The sequence below is a fragment of the Pleuronectes platessa genome, chromosome 16 (assembly GCF_947347685.1).
Source record: "Pleuronectes platessa chromosome 16, fPlePla1.1, whole genome shotgun sequence".
Taxonomy (NCBI): Eukaryota; Metazoa; Chordata; class Actinopteri; order Pleuronectiformes; family Pleuronectidae; genus Pleuronectes; species Pleuronectes platessa.
The window spans coordinates 21,392,379-21,415,989 of NC_070641.1; the positions used below are offsets into that span (position 1 = coordinate 21,392,379).

The 23,611-nt window shown below is 41.7% G+C and overlaps 1 pseudogene; it reads right to left on the reverse strand.

Annotated features, from left to right (window-relative positions):
- LOC128459127 (myosin-16-like) overlaps positions 1-23,611 on the reverse strand; it is a 33,600-nt pseudogene that overhangs the window by 2,821 nt on the left and 7,168 nt on the right.

A 23,611-nucleotide genomic window follows, 5' to 3' on the forward strand; every position in this document is an offset into this window, starting at 1 on the left:
TGTATTATAAACCCTTGTTAAGTATCATTTGACCATAACATGTAACTTTACAGTAGCTACCACTAGGGGGTGATAATTGACTCTACTAAAAGTAGCACAATATATAAGAAAAATACATAAAAATTCAAAAATAAAGATACTGCATCAAAACTAAATACTTGAGTAGAGGTTCATAAGCATTAGGAATATAATGCATGTGTAAAATGGGCTCTGTCAGTGTGTGTCTATTAATGGGCCATTATTATTCATCAGTTGGTCGAGGTCGAGCTCATATTTTCAGATTAACCAGTGCAACTATCTCTTACAGTGGATAGAAACAGGCGTATTTTTGTGTGAATGCATTTACATGTGTTTAAATGTGCATTCAACACATATGTAAATACATGGCTGAAGTACCTTGGTGTGGCCGATGTGTTATATTATCCAGACCAACAGAGCTGAGGAGGAGCTCCGAGGCCTTCTTATTGTCCACGAATCCCTTGGGGATGACGTTGGGGTTGAGGATATAGTATCTGAAGGAGACACCAGGGGCAGAACAAGAGAAGAAGAACCAGGAGGGAAGTGGAGAGGAAAGGGATGAAATGGAAAAGTTGGGGCAGACAAAGATTCAGATTTTAGCTCAAAATTAATTTAATCTCTCAAAAACAAAACACCTCATGATTCTGTATTTGCCCTTTTCCTACACAGCAAAATGTAAAAGCTCTAAAACAAAAGGTTTAGTAAATGGTTAGATTATGTGAATGTACATATCTAACATTACATCTCTTCAAAAAATGGAGATGTTACTAGAATAATGGAGATCAACACAGTAATGACAGAGTCAGACCCGATGGAGTAGACACACTATTCCTTATTCTTACCTGAGTTCATTTGGCCCGGGTGGTAAGTTAAATGTTTCCAAGATTTTTATTTATTCTTCCTAATAAAGTTTTTGCGATACCTTTGGTCATATGCCCTTCTGCAGCTCCCCAGAGTTGATGGCCATGAGGTGAAAGGATCACGAGAGGGAACAAGGAATGAATTAAATATTCTAACGGCGTCTTTTACGTCAGAAAGTATTGCACACAAATAAGACCAGGATTTATGGAAGGAAGAAAAAATGTGTAGATTAAGCTGGGATTTCAAAATGAAAGAGGAGGCTTTGAGGGAAATGTCAAAAAAGAATGAAAGAGGAGGAAGAGAACTAGGTCAGATGGACAGGGTTGAGTGAGATAGTCTGACGATAGAGAGGCATGTTGATAGAAAGGTATGGGGGGGGGGGGGGGGGGGCTGTTCCTCTCTGGGCTTCTGTTTGAACCTCATGTTGCTGAAGTGCATGATGCCTCCAGTCAGCTTGTACATGCTCCTCTTCTCCTCGGGAGTGAAGCCCAGGACATCAAACGCCTCCTGTGGACACACAACCACAGACAGAGTGAGGACAGAGGGGAGGGTGTCTGTGGCAAACATCATTATTAACAGGCTCCTGCATTGATATGACCAGATTCATAATTGATTGAGTGATTCAGCCACAGAAAGACGCTTTGGATCGAAGCATGAGAGCGAACACGTGTCGACAGCAGCTCCTCTCCGTCCTCCATGTTGTCCACCACAGTGACGCCCTGACACACCCACACATACTGTTTGGGGTCCGGGCTCAGCAGCAGAGCTTCTGGAGGACACATATTTAACATAATAATAAGGAAAATAATCATGTGTCACCTTGAAAGCAAATCTGTGAAATGGATGCTAATCATAATTAACCAAAAATTTCATTTATGAAATTTTTATTTTGCCTGTTTCTCAACTTATCGAAAACGAAAATAATAATACTTTACTTAAATATATGCTAAAGATATTGTTCACGTGATTGCTTATATTATTGAATTTAAATTCAAACATATAAAACATCTAAAGATGGTTTGTTTCCTTTCATTCAAATGCTACTAGTAGTTTAAAATAGCCAAACGAAATGGAAAACAGATTTCTGGTTTGTTATATATAACATTGTCTTTAGTTCAATAGAAAAGTAGAGACAGAGCCGCTTCATGTCTCTCACCGATGAGTTCAGGCTTCTTTCCAGAAAGGAGCTGGTAGAAGATGTGGTATCCTCTCTCAGTGGCCTGCTGGGAAATCACCCTAGATTCCTCCAACAGATCTGATTCACACACGGACAGACACACAGGGAAAGAGAAAGAAAAAAGATGAACACAGTTGATAAGAATTCACCTATTTTTCACGGTACAGCTAATGTGGGTTTTAAAATGATAAAACATATCACAAAGTAAAACAACACTTGGTATTTCATCAATGTGCAATGATGCTGGTGAAGCCTGATCCAAAGTAATAAAAGAGTAAAGCCTCTCACAAGTCTCCATATCGGCACCAGCCAGCTTAGCTGTCGACCCAAAGTGGATACGAATGAACTTTCCCTGAAACCAAGACAGAGCCATGAATCTGATTCCTGTGGATGTGATGATTGTTCTAGAGTGTGTGTGTGTGTGTGTGTGTGTCCTTACAAAGCGTAAGGAGTTGCCAAATGCCTCCAGCACCGGGATAGCCTGAATGATCTGGTCCTCCAAAGAGCCCTGAGAGCAGAAGAGAGGAAAGGAGAGGAGGAGGAGAGGAGAGGAGGAGAGGAGGAGAGGAGGAGAGGAGGAGAGGAGGAGAGGAGGAGAGGAGGAGAGGAGGATGAGAGGAGATATGATTCATATCAGACTAGAAAAGCACCATCTGAACTCATGTCTGCATCCTCCGCTCACACACAGACACACTTGCCTCGGAGTCTGAGGCTTTGCTCCCAGAGGCTCCAACATTGGCAAAGTACTGGATGACCTTCTTCGTGTTCTCAGTCTTGCCAGCACCAGATTCTCCACTGGAGGACAGACGGCAGAAAGGAGTCACTTACATGCACAGTTACACGATGCACAACATTTGTGGAGGAGTGTGAAAAAAAAGCACGGTGTCCTCACGTGATCAGCATCGACTGGTTCTCCGGCTCTGCGATGGCGGGACATTGACGGGGGAGGCAGGAGAGGAGAGAGACAGAAAGACAGTGTGAGCCAGACGGGGATAATTACTGCTGATTTCCCTGAGAGCAGATCAGAGCACCGCTGATGTTCCCTGTCAGCATTAGCAAGAACACAGACAGCTGACAGCCCTCCCCTGATACCACATAATGGCCTCAAAGTATTTGTCTACTCCCTGAACAAATCATCGCACGCCGCACTAATCACACACCTCCAGCAACTGCCCCACTCCCTCTTTCCACGTGTAACTGTGCAATAACATCCAAGCAACTCCTCTCGAGGGGGGTCATCCTGAATCACCACATACCACTTGTATGTTTACCACTCCTCTTTGCCAACTTTATAACCCCTCACTCATCCATGACCTATGATTTATTGAGAGATCCCTCATTTGGTCTAGACTTCCAGTTCCTCGCCCTCTCCTCTCCCATCATCATATGGGAAGAGGGGAGATGATAACAGGATGATGTAGTTGAGAAACTTTTTGCAGAGTGGACACACATCTGATTCAACGGCACTTTCAAATGTTATTTAGTCCCTTTCTCTTTGTGTATCTGTTCAATGTTAATTCAATACATAAAAAGGGAAAACTCAATAATACTAATATTTAAATTTGTTCCATACAACTGCAGAGATATTTCATGATGAAATTAAATACTTTTTTCAGCTTTCTATTGTGAAATGTGTACTTGTACTTCAGGTAGTTAAGTCGTAATTAATCCACTGATTATTTATATCATTTCTATTATTTCTCTTCCACAGAGTCAGGGGACTTTTAAGAGACTGATTAAAAAGAGCTGTCAAAATAAAATGTAAAACTATTTTGAATCTTCAGTATGGGTGAAGCTTCAGAACCAAGTTTCCCATAAAACAACTCAGAATTTCTGTTGTAAATGTCCAATTTCTGACCATAAACCGACAGAACCCCGACGACATTGCTTGACATCATTGTGGTTATTTATCTCAGACTTAACAAAGCTCCTCCCGGGACACAGAATACCTTAGATATTATATGACTGTTTTCATAGGGATAACAGATACTTCTTTTGTCAAATGAAATGATATTTTTGCGTAGAATTGGTGGAACCGCCTTTTATAACCCGTAGCAAATTAAGCAGAATTTATCCCAATCCGTTTTTCACCCAGACAGCGATGTAAGAAAGATCTTTGTTCTTCCCTCGAGCTGTCACGAGGACCTGGTGGTGAGGGGCCGGGGAGGTTTTCTGAGAATCAGGCTGACGTAGATCCTCATGCTGACGTAGCGGCCGCGCAGGTTTTCCAAGACGCTGGCCTCGTTGAGGAACGTGAGGTCGGACAAGTCGCTGGCTTGTTAGAACTTAGGAGGGTTCATCTGCTGAGCATCATCCATCTTCACAGTCACCGTCTGAGCACAAACATTTAATTAATGAGTCAATATTTGGATTGAGAATATGATTATCATTCACTTTTAAAGACAATTTTCTTCTTACAGTGTTCTTGCTCGTCTTGATGGTGACCTTGTCCCCATCTTCTGACTGAATCTGCCCAGCAACGAAGCCTCCTTCTCATCTTTGATCCAGCAGGAGCGCTTGATGTCGTGTGGGGTATTCATAGCCTCCAGCCGCTCCTTCTCTACGGGAACCATGAACGGCATGGGGTCCACATTGTCTGTGCACTCCACTTTATGCATCGTTGTTGCTGCTGCTGAATCTGCTTCCTCACCTCCATCACTGTCTCTATCTTCTCCATCCCTCCGCCCTTCCACACCTCGATTTTCATCCCACCATGGCCTCTGCTCTGGACCATCAGTTGCTTTCTCTCTGTGCGCCTGATGGGATTTGGGATGAGTAAGATAGTTAGGGCCCGAGCACCGAATGGTGAGAGGCCCTATTGAAATTGTAGGCATTATTAGGGCCCGAGCACCGAATGGTGAGAGGCCCTATTGAATCTGTAAGGATTTTTATTATTATTAGGGCCCGAGCACCGAATGGTGAGAGGCCCTATTGAATCTGTAAGGATTTTTATTATTATTAGGGCCCGAGCACCGAAATCGGTGGGAGGCCCTATTGAAATTGAAATGATTATTATTATTATTATTATTATTATTTTTCTTAGCTTAAATCAATTGGCTTTTTGAGGGCTTTAATGTGCTCAAAAAGTTGTAGGAGTTTGCAGTAAATTCGAAGGCGGCGAAAATTTACGTATTCTGGAGTATTTTGAAAAGGGCGTGGCAAAATGGCTCAAGAGCGCCACCTACGGAAAAGCCCCTCATTTAGCATTCACCGATCTTCAAAAAAAACAAAGACTATTGTGTATCATGACTAGATGCACAAAAAAGTCCATCAGTGCATTATGAATAACGCAACAGGAAGCCCGCCAGTTTGACTTTAGTGGCCATTTTGGTCATATTCCATATTTTTTCTTTGATGTACTTGTCGTACAGCTTTCATCAGATCAACTTCAAATTTAGACGATCGTCATCACAACAAATTGGAGATCTAAAGTTATTGAAGGATTACGTTTTAGCAAAACCGTCTGACCGTGGTGTGGCGTTAAAGTTTGATGAAACGCCATCAAAACACAAGCTTCCATATTTCAGACATAGTTTGTCCAATTGAGTCCAAACTAGACACATACGACAAGAGTCGCGACCAGAAGACATCACTGCAGAAATTGTGACTTACAATCACAGCGCCCCCTGGTGGCAACAGGAAATGTCTTGTTTTTAAGACGTGTTATGTTTTTATGTACTACTCGGAGAGCTTTCATCAGATCAACTTAAAAATTAGATGAGACTCTACAAAACAAGATGAAGATCTAAAGTTATCAAAATTTAAACTTTTCATCAATCCGTGTGACCGTGGTGAGGCTTAAAATCTTGATGTGCAAAATGAAAAGACCTGTTTTCATTTCAACCATGTATGTGTTTCATGGTCTTATACTGACCTCTAGTGGCTTTATATTGCCGGCACAACCTACTTGTACCGCAATATTAAGTCACTAGAGGGCAGTGTAGGATCATGGTTTGACCAAGGCACAAATTGTGTCACCTAAGGCAGGGGTAGGCAACCTTTACTATTTCCTCCACTCTTCCCCCAATTTAAAGCTGTCTGTTGCCGCACAACATATTTGATAACACAGGTTATAAAGTTATATATATATATATATATATATATAGTCATGCAATATATATAAAAACTATAGTTTGTTGCATTTATTAAATAATAGAACGACAATAAAGACAACTGTTGACATTTAACTGCTATTTTTACCTGTTACAAAATAGGAAAACACCAAACTCTGACCATGGCGTGGAGTCAAAGTCTGATCACACGCCATCAAAACACGAGTGTCTGTATCTTGGACATATTTGGTCCAATCAACTCCAAACTAGACATGTAAGACAAGGGTCGCGACCTGATGACATCTACAAAGACATCATGACTTAAAATCCTAGCGCCACTGGCTACAGGAAGTGAAGCGTTTATTGTTGCTGCAGAGCTTAAAACGCACGCAAGGCAGAGACATGCGCTTGGTCATCGATCGTTCTCTCTCCCCCGACCGCAACAGACTTGAAATTGCCTGTGCTCGACCACTCTTCCCCCAATTTAAAGCTGTCTGGTGCCACACAACATATTTGATAACACAGGTTATAAAGTTATATATATATATATATATATATATATATATATAGTCATACAATATATATAAAAACTATAGTTTGTTGCATTTATTAAATAATAGAACGACAATAAAGACAACTGTTGACATTTAACTGCTATTTTTACCTGTTACAAAATAGGAAAACACCAAACTCTAACCATGGCGTGGAGTCAAAGTCTGATCACACGCCATCAAAACACGAGTGTCTGTATCTTGGACATATTTGGTCCAATCAACTCCAAACTAGACATGTAAGACAAGGGTCGCGACCTGATGACATCTACAAAGACATCATGACTTAAAATCCTAGCGCCACCTGCTGGCTACAGGAAGTGAAGCGTTTATTGTTGCTGCAGAGCTTAAAACGCACGCAAGGCAGAGACATGCGCTTGGTCATCGATCGTTCTCTCTTCCCCGACCGCAACAGACTTGAAATTGCCTGTGCTTGACCACTCTTCCCCCAATTTAAAGCTGTCTGGTGCCGCACAACATTATTGATAACACAGGTTATAAAGTTATATATATATATATAAAAACTATAGTTTGTTGCATTTATTAAATAATAGAACGACAATAAAGACAACTGTTGACATTTAACTGCTATTTTTACCTGTTACAAAATAGGAAAACACCAAACTCTGACCATGGCGTGGAGTCAAAGTCTGATCACACGCCATCAAAACACGAGTGTCTGTATCTTGGACATATTTGGTCCAATCAACTCCAAACTAGACATGTAAGACAAGGGTCGCGACCTGATGACATCTACACAGACATCATGACTTAAAATCCTAGCGCCACTGGCTACAGGAAGTGAAGCGTTCATTGTTGCTGCAGAGCTTAAAACGCACGCAAGGCAGAGACATGCGCTTGGTCATCGATCGTTCTCTCTCCCCCGACCGCAACAGACTTGAAATTGCCTGTGCTCAACCACTCTTCCCCCAATTTAAAGCTGTCTGGTGCCGCACAACATATTTGATAACACAGGTTATAAAGTTATATATATATATATAGACATACAATATATATAAAAACTATAGTTTGTTGCATTTATTAAATAATAGAACGACAATAAAGACAACTGTTGACATTTAACTGCTATTTTTACCTGTTACAAAATAGGAAAACACTAAACTCTTACCATGGCGTGGAGTCAAAGTCTGATCACACGCCATCAAAACACGAGCGTCTGTATCTTGGACATATTTGGTCCAATCAACTCCAAACTAGACATGTAAGACAAGAGTCGCGACCTGATGACATCTACAAAGACACCATGACTTAAAATCCTAGCGCCACCTGCTGGCTACAGGAAGTGAAGCGTTTATTCTTGCTGCAGAGCTTAAAACGCAAGCAAGGCAGAGACGTGCGCTTGGTCATCGATCGCTCTCTCTTCCCCGACCGCAACAGACTTGAAATTGCCTGTGCTCGGGCCCGTTAGTGCTACAACGTAGCCCTAGTTATTATTATTATTATTAGGGCCCGAGCACCGAAATCGGTGGGAGGCCCTATTGAAATTGAAATGATTATTATTATTATTATTATTATTATTTTTCTTAGCTTAAATGAATTGGCTTTTTGAGGGCTTTAATGTGCTCAAAAAGTTGTAGGAGTTTGCAGTAAATTCGAAGGCGGCGAAAATTTACGTATTCTGGAGTATTTTGAAAAGGGCGTGGCAAAATGGCTCAAGAGCGCCACCTACGGAAAAGCCCCTCATTTAGCATTCACCGATCTTCAAAAAAAACAAAGACTATTGTGTATCATGACTAGATGCACAAAAAAGTCCATCAGTGCATTATGAATAACGCAACAGGAAGCCCGCCAGTTTGACTTTAGTGGCCATTTTGGTCATATTCCATATTTTTTCTTTGATGTACTTGTCGTACAGCTTTCATCAGATCAACTTCAAATTTAAACGATCGTCATCACAACAAATTGGAGATCTAAAGTTATTGAAGGATTACGTTTTAGCAAAACCGTCTGACCGTGGTGTGGCGTTAAAGTTTGATGAAACGCCATCAAAACACAAGCTTCCATATTTCAGACATAGTTTGTCCAATTGAGTCCAAACTAGACACATACGACAAGAGTTGCGACCAGAAGACATCACTGCAGAAATTGTGACTTACAATCACAGCGCCCCCTGGTGGCAACAGGAAATGTCTTGTTTTTAAGACGTGTTATGTTTTTATGTACTACTCGGAGAGCTTTCATCAGATCAACTTAAAAATTAGATGAGACTCTACAAAACAAGATGAAGATCTAAAGTTATCAAAATTTAAACTTTTCATCAATCCGTGTGACCGTGGTGAGGCTTAAAATCTTGATGTGCAAAATGAAAAGACCTGTTTTCATTTCAACCATGTATGTGTTTCATGGTCTTATACTGACCTCTAGTGGCTTTATATTGCCGGCACAACCTACTTGTACCGCAATATTAAGTCACTAGAGGGCAGTGTAGGATCATGGTTTGACCAAGGCACAAATTGTGTCACCTAAGGCAGGGGTAGGCAACCTTTACTATTTCCTCCACTCTTCCCCCAATTTAAAGCTGTCTGTTGCCGCACAACATATTTGATAACACAGGTTATAAAGTTATATATATATATATATATATAGTCATGCAATATATATAAAAACTATAGTTTGTTGCATTTATTAAATAATAGAACGACAATAAAGACAACTGTTGACATTTAACTGCTATTTTTACCTGTTACAAAATAGGAAAACACCAAACTCTAACCATGGCGTGGAGTCAAAGTCTGATCACACGCCATCAAAACACGAGTGTCTGTATCTTGGACATATTTGTTCCAATCAACTCCAAACTAGACATGTAAGACAAGGGTCGCGACCTGATGACATCTACAAAGACATCATGACTTAAAATCCTAGCGCCACCTGCTGGCTACAGGAAGTGAAGCGTTTATTGTTGCTGCAGAGCTTAAAACGCACGCAAGGCAGAGACATGCGCTTGGTCATCGATCGTTCTCTCTTCCCCGACCGCAACAGACTTGAAATTGCCTGTGCTTGACCACTCTTCCCCCAATTTAAAGCTGTCTGGTGCCGCACAACATTATTGATAACACAGGTTATAAAGTTATATATATATATATAAAAACTATAGTTTGTTGCATTTATTAAATAATAGAACGACAATAAAGACAACTGTTGACATTTAACTGCTATTTTTACCTGTTACAAAATAGGAAAACACCAAACTCTGACCATGGCGTGGAGTCAAAGTCTGATCACACGCCATCAAAACACGAGTGTCTGTATCTTGGACATATTTGGTCCAATCAACTCCAAACTAGACATGTAAGACAAGGGTCGCGACCTGATGACATCTACACAGACATCATGACTTAAAATCCTAGCGCCACTGGCTACAGGAAGTGAAGCGTTCATTGTTGCTGCAGAGCTTAAAACGCACGCAAGGCAGAGACATGCGCTTGGTCATCGATCGTTCTCTCTCCCCCGACCGCAACAGACTTGAAATTGCCTGTGCTCGACCACTCTTCCCCCAATTTAAAGCTGTCTGGTGCCGCACAACATATTTGATAACACAGTTTATAAAGTTATATATATATATATAGACATACAATATATATAAAAACTATAGTTTGTTGCATTTATTAAATAATAGAACGACAATAAAGACAACTGTTGACATTTAACTGCTATTTTTACCTGTTACAAAATAGGAAAACACTAAACTCTTACCATGGCGTGGAGTCAAAGTCTGATCACACGCCATCAAAACACGAGCGTCTGTATCTTGGACATATTTGGTCCAATCAACTCCAAACTAGACATGTAAGACAAGAGTCGCGACCTGATGACATCTACAAAGACACCATGACTTAAAATCCTAGCGCCACCTGCTGGCTACAGGAAGTGAAGCGTTTATTCTTGCTGCAGAGCTTAAAACGCACGCAAGGCAGAGACATGCGCTTGGTCATCGATCGTTCTCTCTCCCCCGACCGCAACAGACTTGAAATTGCCTGTGCTCGACCACTCTTCCCCCAATTTAAAGCTGTCTGGTGCCGCACAACATATTTGATAACACAGGTTATAAAGTTATATATATATATATAGACATACAATATATATAAAAACTATAGTTTGTTGCATTTATTAAATAATAGAACGACAATAAAGACAACTGTTGACATTTAACTGCTATTTTTACCTGTTACAAAATAGGAAAACACTAAACTCTTACCATGGCGTGGAGTCAAAGTCTGATCACACGCCATCAAAACACGAGCGTCTGTATCTTGGACATATTTGGTCCAATCAACTCCAAACTAGACATGTAAGACAAGAGTCGCGACCTGATGACATCTACAAAGACACCATGACTTAAAATCCTAGCGCCACCTGCTGGCTACAGGAAGTGAAGCGTTTATTCTTGCTGCAGAGCTCAAAACGCAAGCAAGGCAGAGACGTGCGCTTGGTCATCGATCGCTCTCTCTTCCCCGACCGCAACAGACTTGAAATTGCCTGTGCTCGGGCCCGTTAGTGCTACAACGTAGCCCTAGTTATTATTATTATTATTATTATTTCCCTTTGGGGGGCTTTTTCAGGGTCTAGACATGCTCAAAAAGTTATGAAACTTTGCAGGAAATTCAAGGTCTGCGGATATTTTAGTATTCTGGAGTAATTGGAATTGGGCGTGGCAAAATGGCTCTACAGCGCCCCCTGGAACCAGCCCCTAGGTTTCCACATAACGGATTTTCATCAAAATCTGGATATAGGTGTATCGTGACCAGTCATGAAAAAAAGTCTCATGGAGCATTATGAAAAACGCAACAGGAAGTCCGCCATTTTGCTTTTAGTGGCCATTTTGGCAATATCCCACATTTTTACTTTTACGTACTTGTCCCAGGGCTTTCATCAGATCAACTTCAAATTCAGATGAGTGTCATCACAACAAGATGGAGATAAAAAATGATTGAGGGATTTTTTTTTTATCACACCGTGTGACCGTGGCATGGCGTTAAAAATTGGTTACACGCCATCAAAACACGGGCATCTGTATCTCGGACATACATGTTCCAATCAAGTCCAAACTAGACATGTAAGACAATAGTCCCCGCCTGATGACATCTATGCATAAATGATGACTTAAAACCGCAGCGCCCCCTGGTGGCAACAGGAAATGTCTTGTTTTTTGCTTGTCTTACACTTGGATGAATTTCTCCTCATCCACTGACCTCAACCATGTCAAACTGTATCAAATGGGTCCCAAGACATTGACAATGAAGACATAAGATTACCGTGACTTTTCGTCAAACGCCATATGAATGGCGTGGCATTAAAGTTCATCAACTCGCCGTGAAACACGAAATTGCTGTAACTTCAGTGTTCATGATTCTATCTCTCTCAAACTACATGTGTGTAACAACAGCCCCCCCCTGAAGATATTCATATGGTTTTAAGAAATGGGCGTGGCAAAAAAACTGACCAGCGCCCCCTATAGGGCAACCCCGGCACTACGATGGCCGACATTTATACAAATCTATCGGGACATGTGTCGTTTCATAACAAACAAAAAAATATCTTGGATAGGTATGCTTGACCAAACAGGGAGGCCGCCATTTTGGATTAAGTGGCCATTTTTTTTCCATATTCCACATTTTTACTTGATGCACTTGTCCCAGGGCTTTCATCAGATTAACTTCAAATTAAGATCAGTGCCATCACAACAAGATGGAGATAAAAAGTGATTAAGAGATTGACCTTTCGTCACACCGTGTGACCGTGGCGTGGCGTCTTGAGTTTGATTAAACGCCATCAAAACACGAGGTTCTGTATCTCGGACATACATTGTCCAATCGAGTCCAAACTAGACATGTAAGACAAGGGTGCCATCCTGATGACATCTACACAGAAATTATGACTTGAAATTACAGCGCCCCCTGGTGGCTACAGGAAGTGACATGTTTTATACTTTGATGAACTGCTCCTTGCTGCTTTAAGATATACAGCTCAAATGAGCTCAGTCAAGTCATTGAATCAAGGTCAGAATTGTGACATTTCCTCAAACCATTTAAACGTTGAGGTGCGGCGAAGGATCATCCTTCGCCAAAGGACACGATGTTTTCATAAGTCCACTGTGCATTGTCCTATCACTACCAAACTTCTGTCACATGATAAGAGTACAAGCCTGAACAGCTCTATGTGTCAATATTTCCTCAGTGTCATAGCGCCACCTACTGATTCGCCAGGAAACAGGAAGTACTTTGTTAATCCACTCTGCATTATCCAACCGGCTCCAAACTACTGACCTATGATCACAATACTGATCTGAACAGCTCCACATATAAATATTAGATCAGGGTCATAGCGCCACCTACTGATCAGTGTGAAAATTAAGTTGTGTTAACATTGTCCAATTGACACAAAATTGCTCACGCTACATCAGAGCGCCTACATGAACAGATATATATGTCTGTGCGTAATAATAGTGATGGCGCCACCTACTGGCAAACCTACTGCCGCAGAGCGCAAAACGCATGCAACGTGGAGAAGTGCATGCTCGATCGATGATGTGCGCTTGGTCATCGATCGCTCTCTCCACCGACCGCAACAGGCTTCAACGTGCGGGTGCTCGGGCCCGCAAGTGCTACAACGTAGCCCTAGTTCTTATTATTATTATTAGGGCCCGAGCACCGAATGGTGAGAGGCCCTATTGAATCTGTAAGGATTTTTATTATTATTATTATTATTATTATTATTATTATTATTTCCCTTTGGGGGGCTTTTTCAGGGTCTAGACATGCTCAAAAAGTTATGAAACTTTGCAGGAAATTCAAGGTCTGCGGATATTTTAGTATTCTGGAGTAATTGGAATTGGGCGTGGCAAAATGGCTCTACAGCGCCCCCTGGAACCAGCCCCTAGGTTTCCACATAACGGATTTTCATCAAAATCTGGATATAGGTGTATCGTGACCAGTCATGAAAAAAAGTCTCATGGAGCATTATGAAAAACGCAACAGGAAGTCCGCCATTTTGCTTTTAGTGGCCATTTTGGCAATATCCCACATTTTTACTTTTACGTACTTGTCCCAGGGCTTTCATCAGATCAACTTCAAATTCAGATGAGTGTCATCACAACAAGATGGAGATAAAAAATGATTGAGGGATTTTTTTTTTATCACACCGTGTGACCGTGGCATGGCGTTAAAAATTGGTTACACGCCATCAAAACACGGGCATCTGTATCTCGGACATACATGTTCCAATCAAGTCCAAACTAGACATGTAAGACAATAGTCCCCGCCTGATGACATCTATGCATAAATGATGACTTAAAACCGCAGCGCCCCCTGGTGGCAACAGGAAATGTCTTGTTTTTTGCTTGTCTTACACTTGGATGAATTTCTCCTCATCCACTGACCTCAACCATGTCAAACTGTATCAAATGGGTCCCAAGACATTGACAATGAAGACATAAGATTACCGTGACTTTTCGTCAAACGCCATATGAATGGCGTGGCATTAAAGTTCATCAACTCGCCGTGAAACACGAAATTGCTGTAACTTCAGTGTTCATGATTCTATCTCTCTCAAACTACATGTGTGTAACAACAGCCCCCCCCTGAAGATATTCATATGGTTTTAAGAAATGGGCGTGGCAAAAAAACTGACCAGCGCCCCCTATAGGGCAACCCCGGCACTACGATGGCCGACATTTATACAAATCTATCGGGACATGTGTCGTTTCATAACAAACAAAAAAATATCTTGGATAGGTATGCTTGACCAAACAGGGAGGCCGCCATTTTGGATTAAGTGGCCATTTTTTTTCCATATTCCACATTTTTACTTGATGCACTTGTCCCAGGGCTTTCATCAGATTAACTTCAAATTAAGATCACTGCCATCACAACACGATGGAGATAAAAAGTGATTAAGAGATTGACCTTTCGTCACACCGTGTGACCGTGGCGTGGCGTCTTGAGTTTGATTAAACGCCATCAAAACACGAGGTTCTGTATCTCGGACATACATTGTCCAATCGAGTCCAAACTAGACATGTAAGACAAGGGTGCCATCCTGATGACATCTACACAGAAATTATGACTTGAAATTACAGCGCCCCCTGGTGGCTACAGGAAGTGACATGTTTTATACTTTGATGAACTGCTCCTGGCTGATTTACAATATACAGCTCAAATCAGATCAGTCAAGTCATTAGATCATGGTCAGAATTGTGACGTTTCCTCAAACCGTGTAAACATTGATGTGCGGCAAAGGATTTTCCTTCGCCAAAGGACACGATGTTATCATAACTCCACTGTGCATTGTCCTATCACTACAAAACTTCTGTCACATGGTCAGAGTCCAAGCCTGAACAGCTCTATGTGTCAATATTTCCTCAGTGTCATAGCGCCACCTACTGATTCGCCAGGAAACAGGAAGTACTTTGTTAATCCACTCTGCATTATCCAACCGGCTCCAAACTACTGACCTATGATCACAATACTATTCTGAACAGCTCCACATATAAATATTAGTTCAGGGTCATAGCGCCACCTACTGATCAGTGTGAAAATTAAGTTGTGTTAACATTGTCCAATTGACACAAAATTGCTCACGCTACATCAGAGCGCCTACATGAACAGATATATATGTCTGTGCGTAATAATAGTGATGGCGCCACCTACTGGCAAACCTACTGCCGCAGAGCGCAAAACGCATTTAACGTGGAGAAGTGCATGCTCGATCGATGATGTGCGCTTGGTCATCGATCGCTCTCTCCACCGACCGCAACAGGCTTCAACGTGCGGGTGCTCGGGCCCGCAAGTGCTACAACGTAGCCCTAGTTCTTATTATTCTCCGAACAATGAATTGGCTTTTTGAGGGCTTCAACGTGCTCAAAAAGTTTTTAAACTTTCCAGTAAATTAGAGAGTGGTGAAAATTTACGTAATCTGGAGTATTTGGAAATGGGCGTGGCAAAACGGCTCAACAGCGCCCCCTGGAACCAGCCCTTAGGTTTCCACATAAGCGATTTTCACCAAAATCTAGACACTGGTGTAACGTGAATAATCATAGAAAAAAGTCTCTTGGAGCATTATGAAAAACGCAACAGGAAGCCCGCCATTTTGGATTTAGTGGCCATTTTGGCCAAATTCCACATTTTTAGTTTAATGTACTTGTCGTAGAGCTTTCATCAGATCAACTTAAAAATTAGACGCGTGTCATCACAACAAGATTGAGAAAAAAAATGATCAACGGAATTTTTTTCCGTCACTTCGTGTGACCGTGGCGTGTCGTCAAAGTTTGGTTCCACGCCATCAAAACACGAGCATCTGTATCTCGAACATACATGGTCCAATCAAGTCCAAACTAGACATGTAAGAGAAGAGTCCCGGCCTGATGACATCTACACAGAAATAATGACTTAAAATCACAGCGCCCCCTGGTGGCACCAGGAAATGTATTGTTTTTTGCTTGTCTTACACTTGGATGTATTCCTCCTCATCCACTGACCTCAACCATGTCAAACTGTATCAAATGGGTCTCAAGACATTGATAATGAAGGCATAAGATAACTGTGCCTTTTCGTCAAACGCCATATTAATGGCGTGGCATCAAAGTTCATCAACTCGCCGCGAAACACGAAATTGCTCTAACTTCAGTGTTCATGGCTCTATCTCACTCAAACTAAATGTGTGCAACAACATCCCCCCCCCTGAAGATTTTCATATGGTTTTAAGGAATGGGCGTGGCAAAATAACTGACTAGCGCCCCCTAACGGGCAGCCCCGGCACTACGATTGGCCGACATGTACAAAAATCGATTTGGGCATGTGTCTTTTCATAACAAACAAATAAGTCTCTTGGATAGATATGCTAGACTAAACAGGAAGCCCGCCATTTTGGATTTAGTGGCCATTTTAGCCCTATTCCACATTTTTACTTTGATTTACTTGTCGTAGAGCTTTCATCAGATAAACTTCAAATTCAGATGAGTGTCATCACAACAAGATTGAGATAAAAACTGATTAAGGGATTTCTTTCCCTTCACACCGTGTGACCGTGGCATGGGGTTAAAGTTTGGTTACACGCCATCAAAACACGAGCATCTGTATCTCGAACATACATGGTCCAATCAAGTCCAAACTAGACATGTAAGACAAGAGTTTCGGCCTGATGACATCTACATAGAAATTATGAATTGAAATCACAGCGCCCCCTGGTGGCAACATGAATTGACATGTTTTATTCTTTGATGAACTGCTCCTGGCTGCTTTAAGATATACAGCTCAAATGAGCTCAGTCAAGTCATTGAATCAAGGTCAGAATTGTGACATTTCCTCAAACCATTTAAACATTGAGGTGCGGCGAAGGATCATCCTTCGCCAAAGGACACGATGTTTTCATAAGTCCACTGTGCATTGTCCTATCACTACCAAACTTCTGTCACATGATAAGAGTACAAGCCTGAACAGCTCTATGTGTCAATATTTCCTCAGTGTCATAGCGCCACCTACTGATTATCCATGAAACAGGAAGTACTTTGTTAATCCACACTGCCTTATCCAACCTGCTCCAAACTTCTGACCTATGATCACAATCCTGATCTGAACAGCTCCATATATAAACATTAGTTCACGGTCATAGCGCCACCTACTGATCAGTGTGAAAATTACATTGTGGTAAAATTTTCCAATTGACACGAAACTGCTCACGCTACATCAGAGCGGCTACTTGAACAGATCTATAAGTCTGTGTGTAATAATAGTGATGGCGCCACCTACTGGCAAACCTACTGCCGCAGAGCGCAAAACGCATGCAACGTGGAGAAGTGCATGCTCGATCGATGATGTGCGCTTGGTCATCGATCGCTCTCTCCACCGACCGCAACAGGCTTCAACGTGCGGGTGCTCGGGCCCGCAAGTGCTACAACGTAGCCCTAGTTAGGGCCCGAGCACCGAATGGTGAGAGGCCCTATTGAATCTGTAAGGATTTTTATTATTATTATTATTATTATTTCCCTTTGGGGGGCTTTTTCAGGGTCTAGACATGCTCAAAAAGTTATGAAACTTTGCAGGAAATTCAAGGTCTGCGGATATTTTAGTATTCTGGAGTAATTGGAATTGGGCGTGGCAAAATGGCTCTACAGCGCCCCCTGGAACCAGCCCCTAGGTTTCCACATAACGGATTTTCATCAAAATCTGGATATAGGTGTATCGTGACCAGTCATGAAAAAAAGTCTCATGGAGCATTATGAAAAACGCAACAGGAAGTCCGCCATTTTGCTTTTAGTGGCCATTTTGGCAATATCCCACATTTTTACTTTTACGTACTTGTCCCAGGGCTTTCATCAGATCAACTTCAAATTCAGATGAGTGTCATCACAACAAGATGGAGATAAAAAATGATTGAGGGATTTTTTTTTTATCACACCGTGTGACCGTGGCATGGCGTTAAAAATTGGTTACACGCCATCAAAACACGGGCATCTGTATCTCGGACATACATGTTCCAATCAAGTCCAAACTAGACATGTAAGACAATAGTCCCCGCCTGATGACATCTATGCATAAATGATGACTTAAAACCGCAGCGCCCCCTGGTGGCAACAGGAAATGTCTTGTTTTTTGCTTGTCTTACACTTGGATGAATTTCTCCTCATCCACTGACCTCAACCATGTCAAACTGTATCAAATGGGTCCCAAGACATTGACAATGAAGACATAAGATTACCGTGACTTTTCGTCAAACGCCATATGAATGGCGTGGCATTAAAGTTCATCAACTCGCCGTGAAACACGAAATTGCTGTAACTTCAGTGTTCATGATTCTATCTCTCTCAAACTACATGTGTGTAACAACAGCCCCCCCCCTGAAGATATTCATATGGTTTTAAGAAATGGGCGTGGCAAAAAAACTGACCAGCGCCCCCTATAGGGCAACCCCGGCACTACGATGGCCGACATTTATACAAATCTATCGGGACATGTGTCGTTTCATAACAAACAAAAAAATATCTTGGATAGGTATGCTTGACCAAACAGGGAGGCCGCCATTTTGGATTAAGTGGCCATTTTTTTTCCATATTCCACATTTTTACTTGATGCACTTGTCCCAGGGCTTTCATCAGATTAACTTCAAATTAAGATCAGTGCCATCACAACAAGATGGAGATAAAAAGTGATTAAGAGATTGACCTTTCGTCACACCGTGTGACCGTGGCGTGGCGTCTTGAGTTTGATTAAACGCCATCAAAACACGAGCATCTGTATCTTGAACATACATGGTCCAATCAAGTCCAAACTAGACATGCAAGACAAGAGTTCCGGCTTGATGACATCTACACAGAAATTATGACTTGAAATCACAGCGCCCCCTGGTGGCTACAGGAAGTGACATGTTTTATACTTTGATGAACTGCTCCTGGCTGCTTTAAGATATACAGCTCAAATGAGCTCAGTCAAGTCATTGAATCAAGGTCAGAATTGTGACATTTCCTCAAACCATGTAAACATTGATGTTTGGCGAAGGATCATCCTTCGCCAAAGGACACGATGTTTTCATAAGTCCACTGTGCATTGTCTTATCACTACCAAACTTCTGTCACATGATAAGAGTACAAGCCTGAACAGCTCTATGTGTCAATATTTCCTCAGTGTCATAGCGCCACCTACTGATTCGCCAGGAAACAGGAAGTACTTTGTTAATCCACTCTGCATTATCCAACCGGCTCCAAACTACTGACCTATGATCACAATACTGATCTGAACAGCTCCACATATAAATATTAGTTCAGGGTCATAGCGCCACCTACTGATCAGTGTGAAAATTCAGTTGTGTTAACATTGTCCAATTGACACAAAATTGCTCACGCTACATCAGAGCGCCTACATGAAGAGATCTATATGTCTGTGCGTAATAATAGTGATGGCGCCACCTACTGGCAAACCTACTGCCGCAGAGCGCAAAACGCATGCAACGTGGAGAAGTGCATGCTCGATCGATGATGTGCGCTTGGTCATCGATCGCTCTCTCCACCGACCGCAACAGGCTTCAACGTGCGGGTGCTCGGGCCCGCAAGTGCTACAACGTAGCCCTAGTTCTTATTATTCTCCGAACAATGAATTGGCTTTTTGAGGGCTTCAACGTGCTCAAAAAGTTTTTAAACTTTCCAATAAATTAGAGAGTGGTGAAAATTTACGTAATCTGGAGTATTTGGAAATGGGCGTGGCAAAACGGCTCAACAGCGCCCCCTGGAACCAGCCCTTAGGTTTCCACATAAGCGATTTTCACCAAAATCTAGACACTGGTGTAACGTGAATAATCATAGAAATAAGTCTCTTGGAGCATTATGAAAAACGCAACAGGAAGCCCGCCATTTTTGATTTAGTGGCCATTTTGGCCAAATTCCACATTTTTACTTTAATGTACTTGTCGTAGAGCTTTCATCAGATCAACTTAAAAATTAGACGCGTGTCATCACAACAAGATTGAGAAAAAAAATGATCAACGGAATTTTTTTCCGGCACTTCGTGTGACCGTGGCGTGTCGTCAAAGTTTGGTTCCACGCCATCAAAACACGGGCATCTGTATCTCGAACATACATGGTCCAATCAAGTCCAAACTAGACATGTAAGAGAAGAGTCCCGGCCTGATGACATCTACACAGAAATAATGACTTAAAATCACAGCGCCCCCTGGTGGCACTAGGAAATGTCTTGCTTTTTGCTTGTCTTACACTTGGATGTATTCCTCCTCATCCACTGATCTCAACCATGTCAAACTGTATCAAATGGGTCTCAAGACATTGATAATGAAGGCATAAGATAACTGTGACTTTTCGTCAAACGCCATATTAATGGCGTTGCATCAAAGTTCATCACCTCGCCGTGAAGCACGAAATTGCTTTAACTTCAGTGTTCATGGTTCTATCTCACTCAAACTACATGTGTGCAACAACATCCCCCCCCTGAAGATTTTCATATGGTTTTAAGGAATGGGCGTGGCAAAATAACTGACTAGCGCCCCCTAACGGGCAGCCCCGGCACTAAGATTGGCCGACATGTACAAAAATCGATTTGGGCATGTGTCTTTTCATAACAAACAAATAAGTCTCTTGGATAGATATACTAGACTAAACAGGAAGCCCACCATTTTGGATTTAGTGGCCATTTTAGCCCTATTCCACATTTTTACTTTGATTTACTTGTCGTAGAGCTTTCATCAGATCAACTTCAAATTCAGATGAGTGTCATCACAACAAGATTGAGATAAAGACTGATTAAGGGATTTTTTTCCCTTCACACCGTGTGACCGTGGCGTGGCATTAAAGTTTGGTTACACGCCATCAAAATACGAGCATCTGTATCTCGAACATACATGGTCCAATCAAGTCCAAACTAGACATGTAAGACAAGAGTTTCGGCCTGATGACATCTACACAGAAATTATGACTTGAAATCACAGCGCCCCCTGGTGGCAACATGAATTGACATGTTTTATTCTTTGATGTACTGCTCCTGGCTGCTTTAAGATATACAGCTCAAATGAGCTCAGTCAAGTCATTGAATCAAGGTCAGAATTGTGACATTTCCTCAAACCATTTAAACATTGAGGTGCGGCGAAGGATCATCCTTCGCCAAAGGACACGATGTTTTCATAATTCCACTGTGCATTGTCCTATCACTACCAAACTTCTGTCACATGATAAGAGTACAAGCCTGAACAGCTCTATGTGTCAATATTTCCTCAGTGTCATAGCGCCACCTACTGATTATCCATGAAACAGGAAGTACTTTGTTAATCCAAACTGCCTTATCCAACCGGCTCCAAACTTCTGACCTATGATCACAATCCTGATCTGAACAGCTCCATATATAAACATTAGTTTAGGGTCATAGCGCCACCTACTGATCAGTGTGAAAATTACATTGTGGTAAAATTGTCCAATTGACACAAAATTGCTCACGCTACATCAGAGCGGCTACTTGAACAGATATATTTAGGGCCCGAGCACCGAATGGTGAGAGGCCCTATTGAATCTGTAAGGATTTTTATTATTAGGGCCCGAGCACCGAATGGTGAGAGGCCCTATTGAATCTGTAAGGATTTTTATTATTATTATTATTATTATTATTTCCCTTTGGGGGGCTTTTTCAGGGTCTAGACATGCTCAAAAAGTTATGAAACTTTGCAAGAAATTCAAGGTCTGCGGATATTTTAGTATTCTGGAGTAATTGGAATTGGGCGTGGCAAAATGGCTCTACAGCGCCCCCTGGAACCAGCCCCTAGGTTTCCACATAACGGATTTTCATCAAAATCTGGATATAGGTGTATCGTGACCAGTCATGAAAAAAAGTCTCATGGAGCATTATGAAAAACGCAACAGGAAGTCCGCCATTTTGCTTTTAGTGGCCATTTTGGCAATATCCCAAATTTTTACTTTTACGTACTTGTCCCAGGGCTTTCATCAGATCAACTTCAAATTCAGATGAGTGTCATCACAACAAGATGGAGATAAAAAATGATTGAGGGATTTTTTTTTTATCACACCGTGTGACCGTGGCATGGCGTTAAAAATTGGTTACACGCCATCAAAACACGGGCATCTGTATCTCGGACATACATGTTCCAATCAAGTCCAAACTAGACATGTAAGACAATAGTCCCCGCCTGATGACATCTATGCATAAATGATGACTAAAAACCGCAGCGCCCCCTGGTGGCAACAGGAAATGTCTTGTTTTTTGCTTGTCTTACACTTGGATGAATTTCTCCTCATCCACTGACCTCAACCATGTCAAACTGTATCAAATGGGTCCCAAGACATTGACAATGAAGACATAAGATTACCGTGACTTTTCGTCAAACGCCATATGAATGGCGTGGCATTAAAGTTCATCAACTCGCCGTGAAACACGAAATTGCTGTAACTTCAGTGTTCATGATTCTATCTCTCTCAAACTACATGTGTGTAACAACAGCCCCCCCCTGAAGATATTCATATGGTTTTAAGAAATGGGCGTGGCAAAAAAACTGACCAGCGCCCCCTATAGGGCAACCCCGGCACTACGATGGCCGACATTTATACAAATCTATCGGGACATGTGTCGTTTCATAACAAACAAAAAAATATCTTGTTATTAGGGCCCGAGCACCGAAATCGGTGAGAGGACCTATTGAAATTGAAAAGATTATTATTATTATTATTTTTATTCGCTCAGTGAATTGGCTTTTTGAGGGCTTTAACGTGCTCAAAAAGTTTCTAAAGTGTACAGTAAATTAGAAATGTGCGCAAGTTTACGTATTCTGAAGTATTTGGGAACGGGTGTGTCAAAACCGCTCAATAGCGCCACCTACAGAAAAGCCCCTCATTTAGCATTCACCGATCCTCAAAAAAAACAAAGACTATTGTGTATCATGACTAGATACACAAAAAAGTCCATAAGTGCATTATGAATAACGCAACAGGAAGCCCGCCAGTTTGACTTTAGTGGCCATTTTGGTCATATTCGATATTTTTTCTTTTAAGTACTCCTCCTACAGCTTTCATCAAATCAACTTACAATTTAGACGATCGTCATCACAACAAAATGGAGATCTAAAGTTATTGAAGGATTAAGTTTTAGCAAAACCGTCTGACCGTGGTGTGGCCTCAAAGTTTGATTAAACGCCATCAAAACACGGGCTCCTGTATCTTGGACATATTTTGTCCAATCGAGTCCAAACTATACACATAAGACAAGAGTCGCGACCTGAAGACATCGGTACAGAAATCGTGACTTAAAATCACAGCGTCCCCTGGTGGCAACAGGAAATGTTTTTTTTTTATACGTCTTACACTTTGATTTACTTGTCGTAGGGCCTTCATCAGGTCAACTTAAAAATTACATGAGTCTCCTCAAGACAACATGAAGATGTAAAGTTATCAAAAAAACAACTTTTCGCCACACCGTCTGACCGTGGCGTGC